This window comes from Schistocerca gregaria, chromosome 4 (genome assembly GCF_023897955.1).
Source record: "Schistocerca gregaria isolate iqSchGreg1 chromosome 4, iqSchGreg1.2, whole genome shotgun sequence".
NCBI lineage: Eukaryota > Metazoa > Arthropoda > Insecta > Orthoptera > Acrididae > Schistocerca > Schistocerca gregaria.
Genome location: NC_064923.1, coordinates 524328962 through 524355519, shown reverse-complemented (window position 1 = coordinate 524355519; position 26558 = coordinate 524328962). Strand labels below are relative to the sequence as shown.

The window sequence follows — 26558 nt, the reverse complement described above, 5'->3', positions numbered from 1 at the left end:
ATCCCATGTGTAGGGTGCCATTGAAAGCTCAACACAGATAGTTGCGTTCGGAGTGGTGCCGAGATGGGAAGGATGAATAGTGAATCAGCAGGACCCCAAATGACCATCGTCGGTGGGCAAGTAGACGACATGGGATAGGGTTGCAATAGTTTCTATGTTTCGGGGAGGCACAGCGGTGTTACTCCTGGTGCCATGATGTGAGGAGCCATCGAGGGTGATTACAGGTTACGGCTGATGGAGACTGAGAGAACTCTGACCATACAACGATATATCACGGTCATGCGCCCTCGTGTGTTACCTCGAATAAGAGGTTATCGTGGTGTCATTTTTCAGCATGACTATATTCATCTACACAGAGGACGTGTTTTTATGACCTTTCTGCATGATGGTGAGGCACTCCTGTGGCGAGAAAGATCATCATATCTGTCCCAGATAGGCCTGTCAGCTATTTTGGAGTGCAATAGTGTCGTGGCTATGGCAATTTACCTCTATGCCAGATGATCGAATATCAGATACTAGTCCAACCTTAAGTACCCTGCTCCTATGTTCAGTCATTGCGTAGCTGAATTACTTTTTCGTCTCTAATTGCCTAATTTATGCGAAATTTTCCCCTCTAGATCATTCTTCCGAGTGGTAACCGCTTAACGTTCAGAACTATCCGAATTATCTACGGCGTTCACCACGCTATAAACAATGGAAACTGAAACTCTGCTGCTAGTCTCAAGGAAACGAATGAAACAGGAGTTAGCTTTAAAAAAATTCTACTTCTACGAATTTGGGGAAGCATCACAACACAGTTATTTCCGTTTACTTAATTGTGGGTACTTCGTGGAACATAACTGCATGATGACACACTTTTCGGCACTTAGTTACCTAATTATTCATTTTTGTGACCTAGGTTTCGGGTTATTATCCCACTGTCTAGAATAACTGGCAAAGCTGTTGTGCATAATGGCACTTATGGAAAGTAATGTAGAATCATCAAAAAACTTTTCTGCTATTACCAAACACACAAAATAATAGTCAAAACCACAGAAGACTAAAATCAGAACATCAAAAGTCGGTTGTTTGTGAGAGACAAAATTAGATTCGGCAATCACGTTTCGCAGTAGCAAGCTATGGACAGTATGCTTATTCAATAACTGTTCAAGATGGGCGTTGTAGTGTCACTTTTTTAGTGAGTTGCAGTATGGTGTCTTGATATGGCCAAAACTGGTTCATTGTCAAATCCTGTTTTGTTGCATTGTGCCTCACTATAAAGCTATTTATTTATTGATTTTAGTCTTTTATGATTGTAATATTTTTTATTAGTAGTTAATTTCATTGATGCTTATGTTTGTGTTTGTACCATTATCCTTCAATTCAGTTATTCTGGTCGATCGAGGTGTAACTGCACAAAAACTAGACTGCAGAAATAAATTGGCTAAAGCAGACGTCAATTAGTGAGTGTAAAAGTTCTCCTCTGGCCAGATGTTTTTGTATGAACATTATATATTCTCCTTCATATTGCGTTGTTTAGACCTGGGTTAGGTATTTTCCACGAGAAAACAAAATTTCTTTAAAAAATAGTTGTACCAGCACACCACTTGAAATGAAAGCGAATAGTTCATTTATCTGTTTTATTTTACACGTCTAGTTACATCCGCCAGGCCAGCCGAGGGCGCTGTTGCATTGCTTCCTGGACTCGGGTAGGCGAGCGCGCCCGAGACTGTATCCGCCCGGCAGATTAACGTGAGGGCTGGCGCGCCAGTCAGGCTGGATGTTGTTTTTAGGCCATTTTCCACATCCCCCTACCTTGCTGGTCCCCACGTTCCTCCTGAGTTACATGACTCACAGACACTTGAAAACGTTCGCACTCTTTCTTGGCTTGCACTAGATGCAGGCAGCTGGGGTTCACTAATTCCGTCCCAGGGGGTACAGGGTGGCGACAAGAAGGGCTTCCAGTCACCCTCTAACATCGCCCAACCTATAGTAACAAGGCCGATCCCGCGTTGATGTAGGACAAAGGCCCAAGGCAAATGATGCATAATGTACACGTCTAGTTCCAAACGACGATATCGAAGAGCAAAGCTCCAAGGTCACTGCGTGATAGCACGTGTGATGAGAAAATTGTGTGTTCGGAAGCGCACACTTGCTTCGAGGTGAAAGCAGTAACTTCTGCAACTAGATTCGCAGATCAGGTATTTAATGCAGGTCAAATCTTTAATTATTCTTTTGGTTTTAATATTATGTTACACTTACTGGATAGATAACACGACACTATTGTTACTATCTTGTCAACTTTGGTACAGCTCTTTTGATTCCGCCATGGAGAGCTTTCAGAGTGAGATATGTTTTAGGATGTTTGCATCTATAAATACAACTATTAAAACCTAAATAATACCATACATGAGTGTGGTCATACCAATGGAAGAGAATTAAAAGTGTATATTATTTTTGAACATGTGGAATCGAAAGAACAGGGGACGGGGCGGAAGACGTTATTTTCTTCGAATGCATCACATCAGTGTGGTTTTAAAATAAAGATTTTAAGTAATTTCTATGCGTTACTGCAGAAATAATCATTGATGTGACTTGTGTCACACCCGTATTCGAATAAATTGATGCACACCATGTTTCAAAAAGGGGAACATTATGTCTAGTCTGTACTTAATATTTACACAAGTAACATAAAAGAGAAGAGACTTTCATTCACCCACTTACTGTGTGTACATAGACTACGGGAATTTTTACACGGGGAATGAAATTCATTGTACAAAACACTAGGAAATACAGTCATGCCAGCGCACTTATTCTTATAATAAGATAAGGACTTACTCTCTCAAACGCGAATCAACTACAAGCATTAACTAAGATGTTAGATAAGTGTGCCCATTTCAACCAGCACTTTTTGTCGCCAGTAATAATGCGGCTATAAAATTTTATCATAAAACGGTAAACTACATTTTTACGACCAACGACGTAAGTTTGTCAGCTAGACTGTTTACTGACGAGCAGGTCGTAATAGACAGCTATTAAAATAAAATACAGACTGTGGTACATAAATTGAACCGGATTGCCCATATACACAACATAATAATTTCCACGAGTAAAATTAAAAGTGATGACATTTGGAGAATTAGAAGCAACATCAAGAACTGCAGAAAATGAACAAATACTCGAATAAATAAGAGAATATAAAAGTCAGGAGAATCATATGAAGCACACAAATTCAGACGATGCTGAAGTGAAGTGTTGAAGATTTAATATTAAAACATAGGATACGAAAGGAATTCCTAGTCAACTTACACAGAGTGAAAGCTTTTCCGTCAACGTTGTGCGGGTATGAGGGATGGGCTGGAACGTCGGACTTAATAAGACAAATTGTGTCGTCTGTAGCCCTTCTCTTCTATCTAGCGAGATAATCGCTCCTGGAACATAAGAATAATATTGGCATTAGAGAAGAATCAAATGTGGATTAAGTTAAAGTGGACACATCATGTTCAAAATATGGAAGGCAAAAGAATTACAAAAAATACTTTTGAATATAATCCCATAAAAAAGCGAAATATTGGCGACAACTCAGAAAAGACGGACTGAACAGCTCTACGGCTTAACATGCCAACAGGTATAATGCTGATGCCGATAATGACGCCCTCAAATACATTTTATCTTGTCGTTGCTATAAACTGAAAAAAGATTTGTCCTGTGTCTACGACAGTACTGTTCTCTAATCATTTTCCTTATTAGCAGTTCGTGTCTTTCAGATGAGACATTCAGTTGTCTTGAACTGAATTTCCTTACTTATTTCGACAAAGCAACAATGCAGCTACAGCGTAGCGGGGTATCAGGACATTCGGCCGGTTGCCCTGGTAGCCTCGGAGCGTGACAACTGTGGAATGTAAGACGCCTTACGAAAGACACACGGCCTGCTTACGCTGCGCCACTATTGCGAATGCAGCAGACGAAACAGAGGTGTGTGGTGTGTGTGTGTGTATGTGTGTGTGTGTGTGTGTGTGTGTGTGTGTGTGCGCCTTGCACCGCCGTGCGCCAGGGACGACTACAATGCAGCGCTTACACAATGGGAAGCAGTTCCGTTGCAGCAGCCATTCTTCCAGAAATAGGCAATAGCCAACGTGCAGCTGTAATGGAAACGAGCCAGAGGCTTAATGCTGTCACCAGACGGACGCGTTGTATGCTACACAGAGACGAACATACGTTTTTAGCGCCCGGCTCCTGATTCTGTGCAGTCTTTTGAAAGCAAGATAAATCAGGTTACTGTGACCGTGACGTAACCATGATTTTGTTGTTTCTTGTCCCAATAATTTTTTGGAAATGACAAACATGTAGTCCAAAGCCAAAATAAAAATGTAACTAATTACTTCCCACTACTGAAACGTGGGATGCACGTATTACGAAATACCTTGAATATTATCTTAATTTATTTATCGAAGAACTCTTTCACATAGGCCTTAATAGCCTCTATTGACAAGCATAAAGAACTGTATAATGTTAAAGTTATAGTATGCTTAGGCAGCACCCGTGATCTAGGGAGAGTGTCTTTGATTAGTAAGCAAAATGTCCTCGGTCCCGAGTTCGAAACACGCCACCGTGTAAATTTTGATTAACAATCAGCACTGACGGCCGAAGAATTCCGGCATTAGAAGTCACCCTCATTCTGCCAACAGCCTTGTCAAAGAGGGCGGAAGAGGGGACAGAGGTTCAGTCAGGGCACTCTCTTATCTTAGGGGTGGGAAACTGCCCCTTAAGGCGGAAGAATCAACAACTATCAACGACATGAGGATGCAGAAGGCAATGGAAACCGCTACATTAGAGACACGTAATGTATATCAACAGGAAATGTGTAATTGATGAAGTGTCATGATGATGTCTCCATTGGCAAAAGATATCGGAATAGACCACCGTTTGGATCTCTGGGATGGGACTGGCAAGGGGAAGGTGACCATGAGAAAAGATTCGATAATCAACGAAAGGATAATGTTCTACGAGTCGGGGCGTGGGATGTCAGAAGCTTGAACGTGGTAGGTTTCAAATGGTTCAAATGGCTCTGAGCACTATGGGACTTAACATCTATGGTCATCAGTCCCCTAGAACTTAGAACTATTTAAACCTAACTAACCTAAGTACATCACACAACACCCAGCCATCACGAGGCAGAGAAAATCCTTGACCCCACTGGGAACCCGGGGATCCGGGCGTGGTAAGCGAGAACGCTACCGCACGACCATGAGATGCGGGCGAACGTGGTAGGAAACTAGAAAGTATGGAAAGGGAAACGCAAAGGCTCACTCTAAATATAGTAGGAGTCAGTGAAGTGAAGTGGAAAGAAGATAATGATTTCTGATCAGATGCTTATAGGGTAACTTCAACAGTAGCAGAAAATGGTAAAACAGTAGTAGGATTTGTTATGAACAGGACGATAGTGCAAGGAGTGTGTTACTGTGAACAGTTCAGTGACAGTGTTGTTCTTATGATAATCGACATCTAGCCAAGGCAGACAACGATAGCTCAGGTGCACATGCTGTCGTCGCAAGCTGAAATAAAGAGACAGAGAACGTATATGAGAATACTGAAAGGGTAATACAGTACGTAAAGCGAGATGAAAATTTAATAGTCACGGAGGACGGGAATGCAGCTGTAGGGGAATAAATAGAAGAAAAGGTTACAGGAGAATATGGACTTTGGACAAGGAATGAGACAGGAGAAAGACTAATTGAATTCTGTAATTAATTTCAACTAGTAGTATCGAATACTATGTTCAAGAATCACAAGAGGTTGAGGTATACTTGGAAAAGGCCGAGTGATAAGGGAAGATTTCAGTTAGATTACATCATGGTCAGACAGAGATTTCGATATCAGGTACTGAATTGTAAGGCATACCCAGGAGTAGGTATCGACTCAGACCACAATGCAATAGTGATGAAAAGTAGGCTGAAGCTTAAGAGACTGGTCAGGAAGAATCAATACGCAAAGAAGTGGCATACGGAAGTACTAAGGAATGACGAGATACGCTTGAGGTTCTCTAAGGGTATAGCTACGGCAATAAGCAATAGCCCAGTATGCAATACACTTGAAGAGGAATGGGCATCTCTAAAGAGGTCAGTCACAGAAATTGGAAAGAAGAACATAGGTACAAAGAAGGTAACTGCTAAGAAACCATGGGAAACAGAAGGAACACTTCAGCTGATCGATGAAAGAGGACGTACAAAAATCTTCCGGGGTACACGGGAATATTGAAATACAAGTCGCTGCGGAATGAAATAAATAGCAAGTGCAGGGAAGCAAAGACGAAATGGATACATGAAAAATGTGAAGAAATCGAAAAAGAAATGATTGACGGAAGGACAGACTCAGCATACAGGAAAGTCAAAACAGTCTTCGGTGACATTAAAAGCAGGGGTGGTAACATTAAGAGTGCTACGGAGATTCTGCTGTTAAATGTAGTGGAGAGAATTGATAGATGGAAGGAGTACAATGATGGCCTCTATGAACGAGAAGATATTTCTGATTTGATAGGAGAAGAATCAGGAATCGACTTAGAAGATATAGAGGATCCAGTATTAGAATCAGAATTTACAAGAGCTTTGGAGTACTTAAGCTCAAACAAGGCAGAAGGGATAGATAAAACTCGATCAAAATTTCTAATATTATTGGGGGAAGAGGCAACGAACATTCACTTCGTGTGCAGAATGTATAAGTCTGGCAACATCTGACTTTCGGAAGAAGATAATTCACACAATTTCGTAGACTGCAAGGACTGACAAGTACGCGAATTATCGCACATTCGGCTTAACAACTCATGCATCCAAATTGCTGACAAAAATAACACACAGAAGAATGGAACCGAAAACTTAGCATGTACTAAATGAAGATCAGTTTGGCTTCAGAAAAGGTAAAGAAACCAGAGGGGCATTTCTGACATTGCGGTTGGTAATGGAAGCAAGACTAAAGAAAAATCAAGACTCGTTCATAGGATTTGTAGACCTGGAAAAAGCGTTCGACAATGTAAAATGGTCCAAAATGTTCGAAATTCTGAGAAACATTGGGGTAAGTTGTAGGGAGAGATAGGTAATATACAATATGTACAAGAGCCAAGACGGAAAAAGAAGTGTGGTCGACTAAGAATGAAGAGCTCGGATTAAAATGGGTGTAAAACACAGATGTAGTCTTCCGCCTCTATTGTTCAATCTACACATCGAAGAAGCAATGATGGAAATAAAAGAAAGGTTCAGGAGTGGAATTAAAATTCAAGGTGAAAAGATATCACTGATACGATGTGATGACAGCATTGCTGTCCTGAGTGAAAGTGAAGACGAGTTACAGAATTTGCTGAAGGGAATCAACAACCTAATGAGTACAGAATATGGATTGAGAGTAAATCGACACGACAAAAGTAATGAGACGTAGCAGAAATGAGAACAGCTAGAAACTTAGCAGCAGGATTGATGGTCACGGCCAGCCGCTGTGGCCGAGTGGTTCTAGGCACTTCAGTCCAGAACCGCGCTACTGCTACGGTCGCAGGTTCGAATCCTGCTTCGGGCATGGACGTGTGTGATGTCCTTAGGTTAGTTAGTTTTAAGTAGTTCTAAGTCTAGGGGACTGATGTCCTCAGATGTTAAGTTCCATAGTGCTTTTGGAGCCATTTGAACCATTTGATGGTCATGAAGTGGATTTTCACTATGGAGCGGAGTGTGCGCTGATTGGAAACTTCCTGGCAGATTAAAACTGTGTGCCCGACCGAGACTCGAACTCGGGACCTTTGCCTTTCGCGGGCAAGTGCTCTACCATCTGAGCTACCCAAGCACGACTCACGCCCAGTACTCACAGCTTTACTTCTGCCCGTATCCGTCTCTTAACTTCCAAACTTTAGTTCTGCAAGGTCCGCAGGAGAGCTTCTTTAAAGTTTGGAAGGTAGGAGACGGATACTGGCAGAAGTAAAGCTGTGAGTACGGGGCGTGAGTCGTGCTTCGGTAGCTCAGATGGTAGAGCATTTTCCCGCGAAAGGCAAAGGTCCCGAGTTTGAGTCTCGGTCGGGCACACAGTTTTAATCTGCCAGGAAGTTTCATATCAGCGCACACTCCGCTGCAGAGTGAAAATCTCATTCTGGAAACATCCCCCAGGCTGTGGCTAAGCCATGTCTCCGCAATATCCTTTCTTTCAGGAGTGCTAGTTCTGCAAGGTTCGCAGGAGAGCTTCTGTAAAGTTTGGAAGATAGGAGACGGATACTGGTAGAAGTAAAGCTGTGAGTACCGGGCGTGAGTCGTGCTTCGGTAGCTCAGATGGTAGAGCACTTGCCCGCGGAAGGCAAAGGTCCCGAGTTTGAGTCTCGGTCGGGCACACAGTTTTAATCTGCCAGGAAGTTTCATTTCATAAATGTTTGCGTTGTGTAACTGATGGCGGAAAACGGGTACCAGCTCGGTATTTACCTAATTTAATGTGGGAAACACCCTAAAAACCACGTCCAAGCTGTTCCGTTCAAGAACTATCATCGTTGACCCGAGAGGCGGACTCAAGCCGGGACAGGCTTACTTCTAGGATTCGCGAAAGTGTCAAGTTAACGCCCTCGGCTATCTGGACGGGTTTAATCTTTGTCATATAGATTTTAAAATTCCTTGTTCTGCAGTTGACCGTGATCCCAGCACACCAGCTAACACAGCGACTGTGCGTAAGGAGTGTAATGGGGCACATTGGTCGAATGGCTCCACACAAGCCACATATTTCTGTACTCAACACTGAGCGACGCTTTATGTCATGTTAAGAGTGCCACTGGTGAGTGGGTGAACCAGAACGAGTTATTTCGAATGATGAGTCATGCTACATCCTACAGCAAGCCGATTGAAGGTTTTGAGTTTGGCGAGTGACTGGAGTATATTACCTGTCACCATGTCTAAGTAGCAACAGTGAAGTGCGGTTGTGATAGTGTTATAGTATGGGAGTGATTTTAGTGATTAGGGTGTGGTCCTCTTACTGAGCTTAAGAAAACACTAAATGCGACAGGATGTGAACACATATTATAGCGTTGTGTTTTACGTACAGTATTAGCAGGACACTGCACTCTGTTATAAAGCAGCAACTGTGAGGCATAGGTTTTTGAGAATAACATGCCTAAAAAGGTCTGACCTTCTTAGAGGGCCAGCTTTAACCCTTGTAATAAGATAAGACGTTGACTTCGCTCCAGATGCCTGCGTCCAACATCACTAATTCTGGTTGCTGTTGTTAGAGAAGAATGGGCTGCCACTCGTCTACAGACATTCTGCCCTCAGCAGAATTCAAACCACCGTAAATGCGAAGGGAGGACGCACACGCAATCATGCCCACTACTAATTGTCCGAACACTTGTGATGAGGTAGCGTATATGATGAAGAATTATTATAGTACCATCTGTAGAAAAAAGCTGCCAATATTAACAATATTCAGTAGGGGTGACCCAAAAAACTTTGTCGCTCTGTTGAACATGATTTCATATACCCCATTTGTTTCTCAACACACTTTCTACAAACCACTAGAAGTTGAAACTTCCTGGCAGATTAAAACTGTGTGCCAGGCCGAGACTCGAACTCGGGACCTTTGCCTTTCGCGGGCAGGTGGTCTACCAACTGAGCTGGGCTGACGAGTCTCGGAACGTCACACAGTTTTAATCTGCCACGAAGTTTCCTATCAGCGCACACTCCGCTGCAGAGTGAAAATCTCATTCTTGCACTAGAAGTTTATTGGTATCGTTTCGTTACAGATTATGGAAGATGAACAGTAGCACTCCTATCACACTATCTCGTGTAAGCTAGACGATGCTTTTGTATTTAATGATGTCCTCCTCCCCAACTCTCACTCTCCTGCCCTCCCCCTCCCCCCCTCCTCCGCCTGGTCATTAAAATTGCTACACCAAGAAGAAATGCTGATGATAAACGGGTATTCATTGAACAAATATATTATACTAGAACTGACATGTGCACACATTTTCACGCAATTTGGGTGCATAGATCCTGAGAAATCAGTACACAGAACAACTACCTCTCGCCGTAATAACGGCCTTGATACGCCTTGGTATTGAGGCAAACAGAGCTTGGATGACGTGTACAGGTGCAGCTGCCCATGCAGCTTCAACACTATACCACAGTTCATCAAGAGTAGTGACTGGCGTATTGTGACGAGCCAGGTGCTCGGCCACCATCGACCAGTCGTTTTCAATTGGTGAGATATTTGGAGATAGTGCTGGCCAGGGCAGTAGTCGAACATTTTCTGTATCCAGAAAGGCCCGTAACGGACCTGCAATATGGAGTCGTGCGTTATCCTGCCGAAATGTAGGATTTCGCAGGGATCGAATGAAGGGTAGAGCCACGGGTCGTAACACATCTGAAATGTAACGTCCACTGTTCAAAGTGTCATAATGAGAACAAGAGGTGACCGAGAAGTGTAACCAATGGCACCCAATATCATCACTCCGGGTGATACGCCAGTATGGCGATGACGCACGCTTCCAATGTGCGTTCACCGCGATGTCGCCAGACACGGATGCGACCATCATTATGCTGTAAACAGAACCTGGATTCTTCCGAAAAAACGACCTTTTGCCGTTCGTGCACCCAGGTTCATCGTTGAGTACACCACCGCAGGCGCTCCCGTCTATGATAAAGCGTCATGGGTAACCGCAGCCATGGTCTCCGACCTTATAGTCCATGATGCTGCAAACGTCGGCGCACTGTTCGTGCAGATGATTGTTGTATTGCAAATGTTCCCATCTGTTGACTCAGGGATCGAGACGTGGCTGCACGATCCGTTACAGTCATGCAGATAAGATGCCTGTGATCTCGACTACTAGTGCTACGAGACCGTTGGGATCCAGCACGGCTTTCCGTATTACCCTCCTGAACCCACCGATTCCATATTCTGCCAACAGTCATTGGATCTCGACCAACGCGAGCAGCAATGTCGCTGTACTATAAACCGCAATCGCAATAGGCTAAAATCTGACCCTTATCAAAGTCGGAAACGTGATGGTACGCATTCCTCCTCCTTACACGAGGCATCACAACAACGCTTCACCAGGCAACGGTGGTCAACTTCTTTTGTGGAGGAGAAATCTGTTGGAAACAATCCTCATGTCAGCACGTTGTTAAGTGTCTCCACCGGCGCCAAACTTGTGTGATTGCTCTGAAAAGCATATCACAGCATCTTCTTCCTGTCAGTTAAATTTCGCGTGTGTAGCACGTCATCTTCGTGGTGTAGCAATTGTAATCGCCAGTAGTGTATATAAATGAAACTAACAAGGGAAAAACCTCAGTCACGCTCAACCGATTCACTCCAAGTCTGGCACGTCACTTGTGCATATTCTCACCTTCCTTCAAACAGTTATATGGATGGTAACTATCGTAAAAACATTAGAAACATATTCACATCGGTAAGAACATCTAATGAATACTGTTACTTCCAAAGATTCGGGAGGAAACAGATTTGGTTGAAATTTGAAAATATTTATTTCGGGAGAATTACATTTGATGCATGCCACGCATACGATAATATAGAGTGTAAAACCGGTGTTCAAAATTGATGATGAATTGTGTTACCGATCATTATAATGTCGAAATGTTTGTAAAATTACCCGTGGGGATGCAGATGCAATATGTAACAGAGTGAGTAAAAGAGTGCTTGTAAGTAAGTCACGACCAAAATTTTAATTCTTCACTGGTGTAACTTGTTTGGAAAATATATTTCCCTTCATCAAAATTATTATCTAGAGATTTATGTACCTTATTAGCTCCCAGTTCGCATCAATTTCGACGCCGATAGAAACAAACGAAAACAAAACACTAATAAAAAGCTGCAGAATGCATCTAGGAATCGAATGTATCTTCTCCGCTCGTTCAGCCAGGCGACTTGGTCGCTTGACCAGCGCCGCGTTTCTTGAAGGGTGTTAACCTTGGGGGAACATAAGGAGCAGAGGCAGAAGCTTTTTTTCTCGATTTCTCGCAAAATATGCATTTGAACACACATAATATTTTGACAGAAAATGTTCAGTACTTTGAGTCGATTGCGTGTCATGAACATTAGAGATGGTTTCCTCGAAAACACGGGTAGGTATGGGAAGGGGTAGAGGGGAGAAGGGAACCAGTAAACTAAAATGCCTGACTCATTAACTTTAGATGGCACACTGTCGACCTTCCAAGAATAAGGCGAACCGGTTGGCCGCACCTGAGGCCTGCCCTTGAGAGTACTGTCGGCTAGAACGTCATCAGTCCGATCCCATAAGTTATGTTACTTCACTTGCACGTATTCTGTATACCGTTCTTGGGGAGGCTGTGAAACTGTATCCACACTTTCCTGGAACCAAAGAAACACGGAACCAACTTCAGATTCGTTACCTACCTCGTTCTGGATCTCTCACGTACCTGCAACCGAACTTACAGTGATGCTTGGGGAGAGGACTGTCGTTACATAATCTAATTACAGTCTACGCATCCGACGCATCCGACGCATTGTGAATATGGTGTTGGTTAGTTTAGTCCTTTGTCTAAAGCTGGTAAATTTTCTGCGTTATTTTTAAAAAATCTATTAGTCAAAGAACTCTATGTTTTTTTAATTTTTTAATTTTATTTTACGTTATCATATTCAAGACAACGGCAGTAAACCACGTATGTTCGCTTGTTATCAGACGATATAAGCACCTACCAATGAAAGGCTACTTCCACTAATTGCGTTGGCAATTACGTTATGCTGGCCGCTGTGGCCGAGTGGTTCTAGACGCTTCAGTCTGCTGTTGCAGGTTCGAATCCTGTCTCGGGCATGGATTTGTGTGATGTCATTACGATGGTTGGGTTTAAGTAGTTCTAAGTCTAGGGGACTGATGACCTTAGATGTTAGGTCCCATAGTGCTCATAGCCATTTGAACCAATTGCGTTATATATTAATTTAAATACTGCACTAAAACTCTTGAAAAATACTTTTGATAAGATCGAGGCAGTTTAAATACGAGTGTCATGATTTATTATCCAAATTCTGACATTAGGTTTACATTCGAAGCACACTTTTTGTTAAGATCGTGGCGGTTTAAATACGAGTGTCTACATTTATGATCCAACATCTGATATTAGGTTTACTTGCGAAGCACAGGATCCCAATCTATTTTCATTTTTTATTAAAACTCCCTTACCGTCTGACTTAACATTATACTAATGATTGCCACGAATCTTCTTAACAGGCTCACATCATATTTTTAATATACAGTGATGATGCTTATTGCAGTTTCCTCATTCCAGTTCACTTAACATTTCTAACTTTCGATTGAAGTACGACAACTGCTACTAAATTTGAAATGAGCATAGCTGAAACAGTTGGAAAAAAATGTAATAGTAATAAAAGGATTTTTCGTGTGCGGCTGTGTAAAAAAAGTATGACTTTTAACAATTTAGTCATAATATCTCACATTATACGAGCTTAACCCTGAAAGTGTACACCAGAGTTACACTGATACTGGAGTTTTTTGTTTATTACCACGCACGTTACACTTACACAGCCCACTGACACCGATGTAAATCCAGCACTGACTGGGACCTTCGGAGATATTGTTTAATTAATTTTACATAAATATTTTTCAAGGGTCATTATGACCCTGAAGTACACATTTTGCGTAACTGTTCCGTCGCTGAGTGTGAAGTTCACTTATGAGAAAAGAGCAACTACGAACAACATTTTAGTAACGGAAGATGCTATATGTGAAGCGTCGTTAGAAGAACTCAATCGCAAAAGTGACGCGATTTTCGTGATGAAAGTGGTACTGAAGCTGATGTTCCTGCAGCAGTTATGGACAATGGCGAAACTGATCAGTGTGGCGAATCGTCAGACAGAAACGAAGAAAATGCAGTTGTCCACATGAGCGCGTAAGGCTCAGGGTTCCAGTCATGCTTTTAGTTGCCGATAACATTATAGTTTATACTCCAAGAGTGTGCTAAATGAATGTGTGGGTTTATGAATATTTGAGGGAGCACCACAAAATATTCGTGTAATGTATGTATGTCGTTAAATGTATAGCATTTTCATCTAATGGAACTGTAAATAATCAATTTCAATTTCAAGTTTGTTCATTGAAAAGTTTCCATGACAGATTTCACTTGGTCTCGAGCTTTGCAGGCATTAACACAAACACTGACTGAAGACGTGCATGACAGAGGTGAATTAAATTAGTACTTGGGTGTCCAGTTTCAGTATAAAACGTTCCATTTTCAGGCAGTTTCTCCAATAGATAACTGCAGGCCACTGTGACCTTGTGTACACTTCGCGTGATATTTTCAGAGGTGTAGACTACCAGGGCTAAGTTTCAGTAGTTGTTCTACTGAATCTACTACCTGTAAGGCAAAAAAAGGGACAAATGATGAAAACAAAATGATTTAGGATTTAGATTTAAACTTGCCGCAATATAAAAATAAACGACTTCAATTTCTCCTAACAAGGCAATGGAATAATGGCTGCTTATTACTTAATACAGAGGCGGAAAACCAAGCCCCTTGTTCGTAATTACTGCACGATAGACAGCGCTGGCTAGAGGGTCGACCAGAATTTCCTGTTACAATTAAAAGGCGGAGAAAATTGCAAATTTAGCTTTCCGTCAACATTTAGGTGATTATAGTCGGACCATTATAGTTGTTGAATGTATAAACCTAAAGACCCGAGTAAAGCCTAATTTAGAATTCTTGCAACAGAGCTGACCCCAGTTCTCAAATTCCATTAGCATCTCACCAGTTTGATATACAAGAGGCGCACATGCTCCACTGCAACATTCTCGGAAGCTGTTAATGCATATATTCTGAGTATTTTGGCAACAGGGATCCGTGGTTTCGGGTGGCTTGTTACAGACTAATAGTGTAATTAAGAGCTATTGTCTTTTTTATCCCAATTACCTTCATTTCTAGGGAAATTTATCTAAAAGTTCGAAATACGATCTCACTATTGCACTAAAGAATCGTGTTTCTCTTAGGTATCTATGTAAAAGCGCTAAAATACTAAGAAAACTTTCCCATCGCTGAGGAAACAGCTTGGATTAGCGTCACTGTGATGCTCTTCCATTATACAGGGTGGTTCTTATCAACGTTTAGAAACTACCGAAGCGATGTTGATGAATGTGAGGCATGTAAATTAATAAGACACCCATGGCGTCGCAAATGTCGGAAAAAAACAGAAAGTGGATCACAAACGTTTAGCAAGTGAAGTCACCAGAAGTCGTACCTCGCAGTGGAGCCTATCGGTCTGTCTTACCTATCATCCCAACCAAGTCAAGTATTCACGCCCGTGTGGCTCGTGGCCTACGTGCGCGACTTTGGGTTCCAGTCTTGAGCAGACAATTTTCTTTTTTTCTTTTGCGTTGCGTTAGACAGTTACCTATATACATTGGCATAAAACATTATTTTACTAGCTAATACGGTAGCTCTTGGCTAGAGCTAAATATGAACTGGAATTGCATTACTATTTTTAGTCATCAGTCTTCTGATTGCTTTGATGCTGCCTGCCCGGAACTTGCATATACATCCTAAATTCCTTGCCCTATCTCTCAAGCCACCTTCTCATACCCCTTCCCTCTCCCTACATTTCCTCCTCCCCCATCTATCTTTGCATACCCTCCTCGCCACTACCTCTGTCCAATTCTTCTTCCCCTCTCTATGTCCATTTTCGTCTGAATTTTCAGTAGAGTGTTCTGGAAAAATCAGTAGTAAATTGGTCAAGAACTTTTCGAGATTTTCGGTAACAACATGTCCCCTTTATATATTAACCATGCATTTTTATGTTATATACATAAGTGTCAAACTGATGTTTTTTGTTATGAAAACTTGTGACATCAGAACTGTTGAACTGATCGCCAAATTCTTATTGTTTTCTTTGTCATACTAAATACACCATTACCATGCGCAGTTACGAACACCACAAAGAGAGAGAGAGAAAAACATCAAATAGGTAGAGCCGTTCTCAGCCGTTCTGGTCTTACAATTTATTTTAATTTCCTGATTTTCCGGTGGGTTTTCTAAAAATTTTCTTTCATACATACTTTTTCCTGACAGTTATGAAAATAACAAAGCCAAAAACCATCCAGTTCTGTGGAGCAGGTCTTAACTGATAATATTACAATCATGTGGCAACTGATATCAGTTTCCGATATTTCCGTTGGATTTTCCAAAACTTTTCTTTCATACAAAACTTGTGCTGACAAAAATGAACACAAAAAAGTAACCAAATTGGTCAAGACGTTCTCTGTTGATGATATGTGGCAATTTATTTTTATTTATACTTATTTACTGGTCTCGCGGACACCGTTGGTTAACTGCAGCGAGGACAATAATTTTTTCACATCCATGTTTTCAACAGATCACATTTACAAAAGGCGTTCGAAGACATAATCGCCCATGAGAGCACGGCCCCATACCGGCGAGTGTAGGATCGACAAACTCAATCGCTGCACATGCAGCGAGGTACGTCATCTACAGACGCAGTTGACTACGCTTCAATACACCAAGGTACGCGGGAAATAGCGCTGAACAACCTCCTAAGTTCTATGGGCAGAGTTTTCGTTCACCATGTGCTTACAGGGCGTTAGTCACGACGTCACAAATCTTCAGTGGTACAAGCATACCGATAACATATTATGCGGCTCTTTACTGTTAAGGGAACTGTGTTCCCCGACAACCTGCTAGTGCAGATCAATGTGCATCGCGCTAGGTCGAAAATAAATGGATGATTAGGATTTAACGTCCCGTTGACGGCTAGGTCATTAGAGACGGAGCACACGGTACAATGTTTCACAGATGGGAATGGAATCGGCGGTGCCGTTTCAAAGGAAACATCCGGCTGTTACCTGGAACAATGTAGGAAAATCACGGAAAACCTAAGTCTGGACGGCCGGACGCGGAATTGAAATTTCATCCTGCGAAATGCAGTGTGCTAACCACTGCGCCACCTCGCTCGGGCGCTAGCGAGAGAGACAGGGAGGCGAGTAAGATCCGCACCGAACTGTGGCCTCAATTCCCATGATAGTTTAACTACGGTTGGCCGGAGGCACATGCGAAGGCTGAGTATGGTTTGTAGCAATTTTCCATGTTCTTTAAGCGAGTAGTTGTCCGGTCCCCGATCTCAAGAAAGAAACGACAACGAAAAAAATGGAAAAATAATAATTTGAAAAAAGGAAACGAGAAAAGCGTTCTGTACTACGGCATGAATTTTAAGGAAATACAGAAACTTCATTTACTGATCCTTCCGTTATTTCTTGGTGGAACAGTTTCATATTTAAATTTGGCCACGCGGGATTAGCCGAGCGGTCTGAGGCGCTGCAGTCATGGACTGTGCTGCTGGTCCCGGAGGAGGTTCGAGTCCTCCCTCGGACATGGGTGTGTATGTTTGTCCTTAGGATAATTTATGTTAAGTAGTGTGTAATCGTAGGGACATATGACCTTAGCAGTTAATTCCCATAAGATTTAAAAAAAATTAAATTCGAATAACAAGCAACAAGGAAACAAGTCTACCGGACATAGCCATCCATTCTACAATAGGAACCTACAGGGAGAACGAAGATAAGAGTTTCTGCGACTACTGGTTTTCGGTTTATTAAGACATCTTCACGAACCAACTGAGAAGCGTGTGAAAGGGACATCAGTTCTTATGTAACCAAAAATTATAAGTAAAGATACTGTCAACTGTATAGAGCATTGAGCACCAAACTTTTTTTTGACGTTGAAATTATAGTTTAAACAATGATCAAAGTTAAGCACAATAAATAATTAAAGTACATAATATTAAAAGTTAAACGGCTCTTACATTACATTTTGTGAGGTCTTGAAATTGGCTGACAAACTGTTAAACTGAGCATTCTTCATTTATATCGTGCAACAAACATGTTTTTTAACATTATAAACTAAACTTTACGAAATGGACAGTATTATTCACAATGTTACAATATTACAGATTATATAATTGTGACGGCATAGTTTGTGAGGTCATGACATTGGATGAGATTTATCTCATTGAGTACCAATAACTTTTGTTGTGCAACAAACACGTTTTAGGTTGTAAATAATGTTTTTATGCAATGGGCAATATCAAACCAGTACATGTTTAAAATACACAGTAGTAAAATATTACAAGTTTTTTGTTGAAGATTATGGGTTAAGTATGGTAAGGAAAAGGAAATTGCCGAGTGGTTCTAGGCGCTTCAGTCTGGAACCGCGCAACCGCTACGGTCGCAGGTATGAATCCTGCCTTGGGCATGGATGTGTGTGATGTCCTTAGGCTAGTTAGATTTAAGTAGTTCTAAGTTCTAGGGGACTGATGACCTCAGATGTTAGGTCCCATAGTGCTCAGAGCCATTTGAACCATTTGAAGAGGAAATTAGATTGTGTTTCGATTTTGTATAGCAGTATGTGTCATTGATGCGGTTTGTAGGTATGCGGCTGGTTGATTGCACCATGTGAACCTGAAAAGTGGGGATGCGTTCAGCTGTAATTGATCATTTAGAACCAATTGGGGATTTTCAGGCACAGTTTTCTTCCTTTGTTGGCTATAGGTAGTACTTCCGCGTGGACTTGGTATTTATGTCCTTCCCTCAGCATGTTTTCGGCAAAGATGAGTCTGTAATCTCCAGTTGCTTTCGTGTTCAATCAGCCTAGTTGTTATCGTCCTGTTGTCTGATCAATATACTGTTTGTTACTGTCATTGCAAGTAATCCTGTAAACTCCACAGCAATTTAATAAATCCTAACCGGGTGTTCAGAAAGTAACTATGCAATGGCCTGTTGTGGTGTGCTAAGTAATGACTGATATGGTTGTCAATTATTAATACAACAATCAGCGTCTTGTGTGACATCATTGCGATCCAGGTTATCATGCTGACGATTGAACGAAGAGTGTTTCTTGTGGAGCATGTGTTCCGCAATGGAGCCAGGTTTATCTCAGCAGTTCCCAGGAGTGAAGATGCTTAATCGCAGTGCTATACGGGACCTCATCACCAAGTTTCGAGATACCGGAAGCGTTCGTAATGCTCCAAAGTTACGCAGGCCATTCACATCCACATCCGAAGAGAGGTGGTGGAGGTGCAAGACTTGATGCTGCAAAGTCCAAGGAAATCTGGGACTAGCTCAGCAGGCCAGCGTGTCCTTGGGTGCCGCTCACAAGATTCTCTGTCCATGTATCCATACAAAATGTCGATCGTGCATAAACTGAGAGACAGCGATCGCCCGGCGCGTGTGAACTTCTGCAACTGGTTTCTGTTCTGCAGGACAACGGTGAGGGGATTCTTTACACAATGTTATTCACTGATGAGGCATGGTTTCACTTCTCCGGTTACGGGAATAACGAGAATGTTCGTGTGTGGAATACGGAGAATCAGCATGAATTTAAGATTTCCCCACTGCAGGACCAAAATATTGGTGTTCGGTGCGCCAAGACTAGTAAACGCATCATTGGGCCGATCTTCTTTCAGGGACACCATAAATGCAGAACGGTACTGCACCTGCATTCTAGAGCCCTTCCTAGGTGAACTGAATGAGGACGAAATTAAGAATGCCTGGTTCCAACAGGATGGGGCGGCTGCACGTACCGCCCACAAGGCGATGAACATTCTAAAGGACATTTTCGGTGACCGCATCATCTCTGGATGACTCTGGCCTCCGCGTTCACCCGACTTGGCTGCACCGGATTACTGTCTATGGGGTACGTTGAAAGGAAAGGCCTGTGAAGGCAGTCCGCACATCATACAAGAACTCCGAGCAGCACTGACACGTCACATTCGGAACCGAGGCCCACGAGAAAGACAGGCAACGGCGCGTACATCACGAATGTAGTCCTGAAATCGCTCGGTCACTCAGCTCAGCAGACAAAATGCGTTTCTTAACCTGATAACTTGCAGCTGGGCGTGTAAGTACTAATGAGAATTGCATCTTACACTGGAATCTGCTATTATGAAGTCTTACTGATCAACACTAGCACAGCTAAATTTAATTGCGATCAATACTTGATATAAATGGTATAAGGGCTTGTTTATAGCATTTAGTTCAAAAATTGTTCAAATGGCTCTGACAACTATGGGACGTAACTTCTGAGGTCATCAGTCCCCTAGAACTCAGAACTACTTAAACCTAACTAACCTACGTACATCACACACATCCATGCCCGAGGCAGGATTCGAACCTGCGACCGTAGCGGTCTCGCGGTTCCAAACTGTAGCTCCTAGAAGCGCTCGGCCACCCTGGCCGACTAACATTTAGTCTCTTCTGCTTAACAGTACTCATTACATGCTGGAAGTGGTGCCTTATGTCACTGATAATCAATTTAGAATGATTTTATTTTATTGTACGCTAGTACAGCCGTAACAAATTATAAGTAGGCCCGTGGACTTCCCATCATTATAGAACCAATTACAGTAAGATCCCGCAATAGCGGATTCCAGTAGAAGATTCAGTTTTCGTTTGTACAGACACGCGTAGTTACGACTTAACACGTGTGGAAACGTAGTTTGTCTGCTGATTTGAGCGAGCGAGCGAGTGCAGGACTACCTTCGAGCCGGCCGCGGTGGTCTCGCGGTTCTAGGCGCGCAGTCCGGAACCGTGCGACTGCTACGGTCGTAGGTTCGAATCCTGCCTCGGGCATGGATGTGTGTGATGTCCTTAGGTTAGTTAGTTTGAAGTAGTTCTAAGTTCTAGGGGACTAATGACCACAGCAGTTGAGTCCCATAGTGCTCAGAGCCATTTGAACCATTTGAACTACCTTCGAGACGTACTCGCCGCGGCCTGTCGTTCTCGTAGGCCTCGGTTCGGAACATCACTCCGGATGTTCACGTCACATTCGGAAAATCACTTCGGATGTTCTGCCCAACGTCTTCAAGAACATGCAGAAACGTGTGCAATTGTGTTTTCAAGTTCAGGGGATAATTTCCAGCAACTCTTATAAGGTCCATTACTTTAATACGGTGCGTTATGAGCTGCAGAGTTACTTACTGAACACCCTGCAGAGTGTCCATTGCCTAATGTGTACTTTCAGCGTCAAGAAACAAGCCTGATGCACAACACTCTAAGTAAGTGACTGTATCTTTGCTCGGGGTCAGGGATTTTCTCTACCTCGTGAAGGCTGGGTGTTGTGTGCTGTCCTTAGGTTAGTTAGGACTAAGTAGTTCTAAGTTGTAGCGGACTGATGACCATAGATGTTAAGTCCCATAGTGCTCAGAGCGATTTGAACCATTTTTGTATCTTTGCTTAATTTTTTGGCTATCTAAGAGGCAGTGTCGCTTTCACTCGCTGGTCATTTGGCCTGTGTGGCCGAGCGCTTCTTGGCACTTCAGCTGGAACCCCGCTGCTGCTACAGTCGCAGGTTCGAATCCTGCCTCGGGCATGGATGTGTGTGATGTCCTTAGGTTAGTTAGGTTTAAGTAGTTCTATGTTCAACGGGACTGATAACCTCTGAAGTTAAGTCCCATAGTGCTGAGAGCCATTTGAACCATTTTGTTAAGTCACATAGTGCTCAGAGCCATTTGAACCACTTTTTGTTTCCTGAAAATGACCTAAGAAGCCGAAAACTAGTTCGAAAGAAACAAAATCAGCAGAACAAAAACAGCGTAATTGTTTTTCACCCTTAAAAAAAAGAGAGAAATTTGCTTGCTGCTACTGTTGAACAGTAACTTGGGTAATAAGAACGTGTACTGTAAGTGTCTAAATTAATGACCGTGTCGGCGTTCGTGGCACACTGATTTTTACAGCGAGGTATGGCACTTACCTGTGACTGGCGTGTCGCTGCGCTGTACGCAGGTGCGTGGTGCGTGTGTCAAGGAGCAGCGGAGCGGCTCATTCGGCGATGCGGTACGCGGAGGCGGCAGCAGGGCGGCTGTTTGCCAGCTGCCAGCCGCCTTTGAGGCGGGATTACAGGTGGCGCTGCTGACGGCGCCGCTGACGCTGCAGGCCGGCTCGCCTGCTGAGCCGAGCCCGGCCGCTGACGTCGCGGGCCGCGCAATCAGCTTAACGCGCCGCGCCGCGCCGCCTCTCTTGGCGCACGCCTCCCCTTCACGCACGGAGTGAGGCCGCACTGGGAGGGGAGTGGTCTCCATGCTTAACTCCGTGGGCAACTAATCTAAAAAATTAAAAGTAGTCGTCAGCAACCGAAGATCGGTTCTTACGTGACACTCCTTTCCTACGTATATTACAGGTGGTATGTCGTTGTCTTCCTCCGGACTTACTCAACAGGCCTTACGAGGGACCTACAAGGAGAACGAAGATAAAGAGTTTCTACGTCTACATCCACATAAGTACTCCACAAGCCAGCGCATGGTGCTTGGCGGAGGGTATCTTGCACCAGCACTAGGCATTTCCTGTGTTGTTCAATCGCAAACAGAGCGAGGGAAAACTTCCATCTATATGCCTCCGTCTCCTTCTTCTTCGTCTTGCAGATCATCTATACTGGCGCCGATTCTCCGCCACCCGTCGCCATCGTCTTCTGTGTATGCTTTTCTCAACGTTCACATTCCTTGCTTCCATTATCTCCTCCACATCGCCTTGCCAGTTGCGCCGTCGGCGACCACTTTTCTTGCGCTGGGGTGGTATTCATAGGAGCAACCATGTGGCATCTCGTCTTCAGTCACCCTATTCACATGCCCAAACCACGTTAGCAGGCTCTGTTGGACGTCGTCACAGATATCCCTATCCATTTTCATCCTTTGTTAGTTCACGTCGTTTCTTATCCTATCAATCGTAGTTCAGCTTGAGCTTCAGTCTTTTGCTAAGCTCTTGTCTGTAATCTTATACATTCTCTACTTCGCTGTTTTTCTTATCTTTTTGTTCTACGGAACAGAGTTTATAGCCATTGTTATGGCTCATCCTTTATTAATCCTACTAGTGGTTTCATCACTGCTTGTGCCTTCTTTAGTAAATAATACCCCAAGATATTTTGGCTCTTCCACAACTACTACTATTTCTCCAAATTACTAACAAATTTCCGCGCGGGGTTCGCCGAGCGGTTTGGGGCGCTGCAGTCATGGACTGTGCGGCTGGTCACGGCGGAGCCTGGAGTCCTACCTCGGGCATGGGAGTGTGTGTTTGTCCTTAGGATAAGTTCGATTACGTAGTGTTTAAGCTTAGGGACTGATGACCTTAGCAGTTAATTCCCATACGATTTCACACACATTTGAACATTTACATTTGAACAAACTGTATTCCTCTTTAGCTTTCTTATCACATGTCTTAGATCATCTTCATTTTTGCCTCGTACAATCTAGTCATCGCCCAAATACAAGCTAAATATCTTGCTGTCCTCTACTGCTACTCCACAAACTTGGCATTTTCTACTCCAAATCTGCAGGATAAAGCTTAAAGAAGGTCGGCGACAGCCCACATCCCTGCCGCGGACTCTTATTCACCGCAAATTCTTCTGACCAGCTATTACCAGTCCTCACTCTCTCTGTGTCATTTTCATACAATGCAAGTGGCTCCGTAAGAGCCCTAACTTCTCTTATCTTCGTGGTTTCTACGCGAAATATGTGTTGGCTGCAGTAGAATCGTTCTGCAGTCAGCTTCAAACGCCGGTTCTCTAAATTTTCTCAGCAAAGCAAGCAGCAATAAATGTAATAACTTATACCTAAACATGACAAAACCACAAGCAGAAAAAACAGTACACTAAAGACAACAACGCAGATAAGGGAAATGTATATTCACATCTAAAAGTCTATATAATTAAAGTGGTGCACCACAAAAACTTATTCTATGAAATAAATTACCAAGTACTTGAAAAGAAAATTATGTATGCAGTTACTGTTACTAGTCCCTTCTTATTGTTCTCTCCTTTCCAAGTGCTCCTTTTTTTGAAGAATGTGGATCATAAAATTATTATTTAACAGATCTGTTGACAGAAAGTTTTCACATTAGCAAATGCATTTAATTTAATTTTATAAAACCAATGCTGTAACACAGCTGGAAAACAGATATCAAATGAAATAAGCAATTGTGCAAAGCAAAGAATAAAAACATAATTCAATAGCTATGTGGAATTTCATAAGTCAGTAGAAGTTCTCTCAACTCTCGTAGAAAGACACTTGTCATAATCAGGTGTGCAGATATAAGAATGTTTCCAAGAAATGAGCGTATCGTATTTGCGGTGCATTCTACAAATGAATGTCAATAGCGAGGATAATGGCCTCTTTTCTTTTTCTCCACCTGTGCCTCTGAAAGGCACACACTAATGGCTTTTTTCCAGGTGGTTGTCGCCCAGCTGGGTGCCCACGACGCATGACGTGCAGGTGGTCACTTAACTTTCTTACCGAAATATTTACGACACCAGTTTCCGCTAGAGGGGCACTCTCATATAAAAAATATTCACAGGTCAAGAATTTGCGTTACAAATCTCTAGCAACAAAATCCTTAAAATATAACAGTGTCCAAAAAATTTTCACCAGCATAGTGATACATTCACGCATATACACACACTTCATAACTCTTAAAGTACGATTCTCGGTTTCCAACGTTCCTGTTTCACAAACTAGAGTCCCTAACCACTACTCATTATTCCTTACCTTATTCGTCGACACTTCTTCAATATTTCATCATAACAGATACGTAGCATAACCAAATAACTCATATAGCATCAGCTTATTGATCATAAACATACCGCAACAGCATTATACACATAGTCATCGTAATAATAACATCATAACACTTCAGTCAAATTCTCAAAATAAAAAAAAATAATTTCAAGGCCTAAAAAAAATCCTCTGCTCATGTCAAAAGTGTCATCTGCCTCAAACGTACTTTAAAAATCATGATCCCATACCAAATACATCATTCAAAGCCCTCATAGTATCGCAATGGTTCCGAAAAATTATGAACAGTTCACAAAGTACAGACAAAATACAATTTCATAAGTCTCAAGTCATCTTAATGTAATTATATCCCCAGGTGTTACAGATTACAGCAATGGAATGATATGTATCATGGAAAACCTTTGTATCATTGTACTTCAAATATCTTTAAAAATAAATGTTTAAGTACAAAATTAATCACTCAAATACGTGTATGGTAGCGCTAAACTGTGCGTCTTGTTGTAAGATAATCTCTGTGGAAGTGTCGTAGTTATCGTCCTCCGAAAGCTAAGTTCTGCAGAAGTCAATGTACTTACCTCATGATAAACAAAAATGCAATGCTTTGCGTATAGATATCGTAGTTACTACGCTTATTGCCGTGATGAAGTAACTACTGTACTGTAATGTATTGTTGTGCTACAGAAAAGGCTGTCTCATTGTAGCTATACCACAAAGTTACTACTAAAACATGTTTTCTTTTCCAGAAGAATTCCGAAAAACTGTGCAGATATAAAACAGATACACCGCAAAAGCACAATGTAAATTGTGTCACAAATTAGTAGCGTCGTGATATAATCGTGTAGCTATCATAGAAACCAAATGTTAAGTCATCTTTAATCTCACAGAAACTACTTCAAATAAAGAATGACTTTTCAACTAAACCAAAATGTTGCATTAAAATCTCATTAACAGTATATGTTCTAAGTATGTAAGCCTTATAGTCGTTACGTAATCGTGCAACTAACAAGCAAGAATGTACAAATAACAACAATGTGTCGTCTGTTCACTATAACAATGCATTCGTAATTTCTGTTTAAAAATGTTCCCTAGGTTCTAGACTGGATAGTTAACTTCAAAACATTGTTGCATGTTAACAGCTTCTTAGTGTGACAAAGCATACTAGAAATGTGAAGTGAAATGTTTTATGGAAAAGACAAAGTTAAAAAGCAGGTTATCTTTCAATAAACGGTTTTTCATGTGAAATATGGTGCAATCCTTTACTCTTCATAGTACTCAGAGTTTCAGTTTCAACGCAATTATCATGTGGTTACGTCGGTAAGGAACACTGGAATTTTTCTCAATGTTAGCGTCTATGTTATTTTTCTCTGAGCCAGCTGGCGCATGTGGCTGCCTGCGGTGCGAGTCATTGTCTGTCTCTTTGTCGGCGAGTGTCGTTATTGGGATTAGGAGACCTAACTTCAACAGATTCACCTTGACGAGAAGGCCCTGCCCTGTTTGAAGCCCCCCAGTTCTGATTGAATTCAGGTCTGTCGTTTTGTCGGTAGTTTACATAGTTTCTTGTTTGTCGGTCATGTGGTGGAGAATTTCTCCCTGAATTATCACTGCATGGTGGATCGTTGCGTCTGAAGTTATTCTGTAGCCTGTGATAATAATAGTTCTGGTTGCCATATTGTCTGTTTCTATGATTGTCTCTGTGATAGTCACTACTGCGGAGAGGTGATCATTCCCTGTAAATATTACTACTCTGCCAACAGTTGTCATACGGGTGGTGTCTGTTTTGGTCACGATTTGTGTTGTGAGAATAGCCTTGTCTTGTCCAGTTATTATTTCTTTCATCGCGGAATTGTTGTGTCCCTGTTTTCGCGTTCCGCGATTGTCAGTGTCAATTTCTAATTCTTGTAAGAGTCCCTGAAAAGCTTCAATGTCGTCTTTGCAACGGCCTGCCAAAATAATATGCCGTAAATGTTCAGGCAATTTGATTAAGCAAATGCGGATGAGTTCTGACGGGCTGTATGGGT

General features: G+C 42.3%; 1 protein-coding gene across 1 annotated transcript in view; it reads right to left on the bottom strand.

The window, feature by feature from the left end:
* Nucleotides 1-21850, bottom strand: part of LOC126268032 (uncharacterized) — a 107329-nt gene extending 85479 nt beyond the window's left edge. The window contains exons 1-2 of the mRNA XM_049973455.1: nt 21732-21850; nt 3289-3410 (exon numbers count right to left, since the gene is read on the bottom strand). The gene's annotated coding sequence lies outside the window, so the exon portion shown is untranslated. The remainder of the gene's footprint in view (nt 1-3288; nt 3411-21731) is intronic.
* Nucleotides 21851-26558: the final 4708 nt, after the last annotated feature.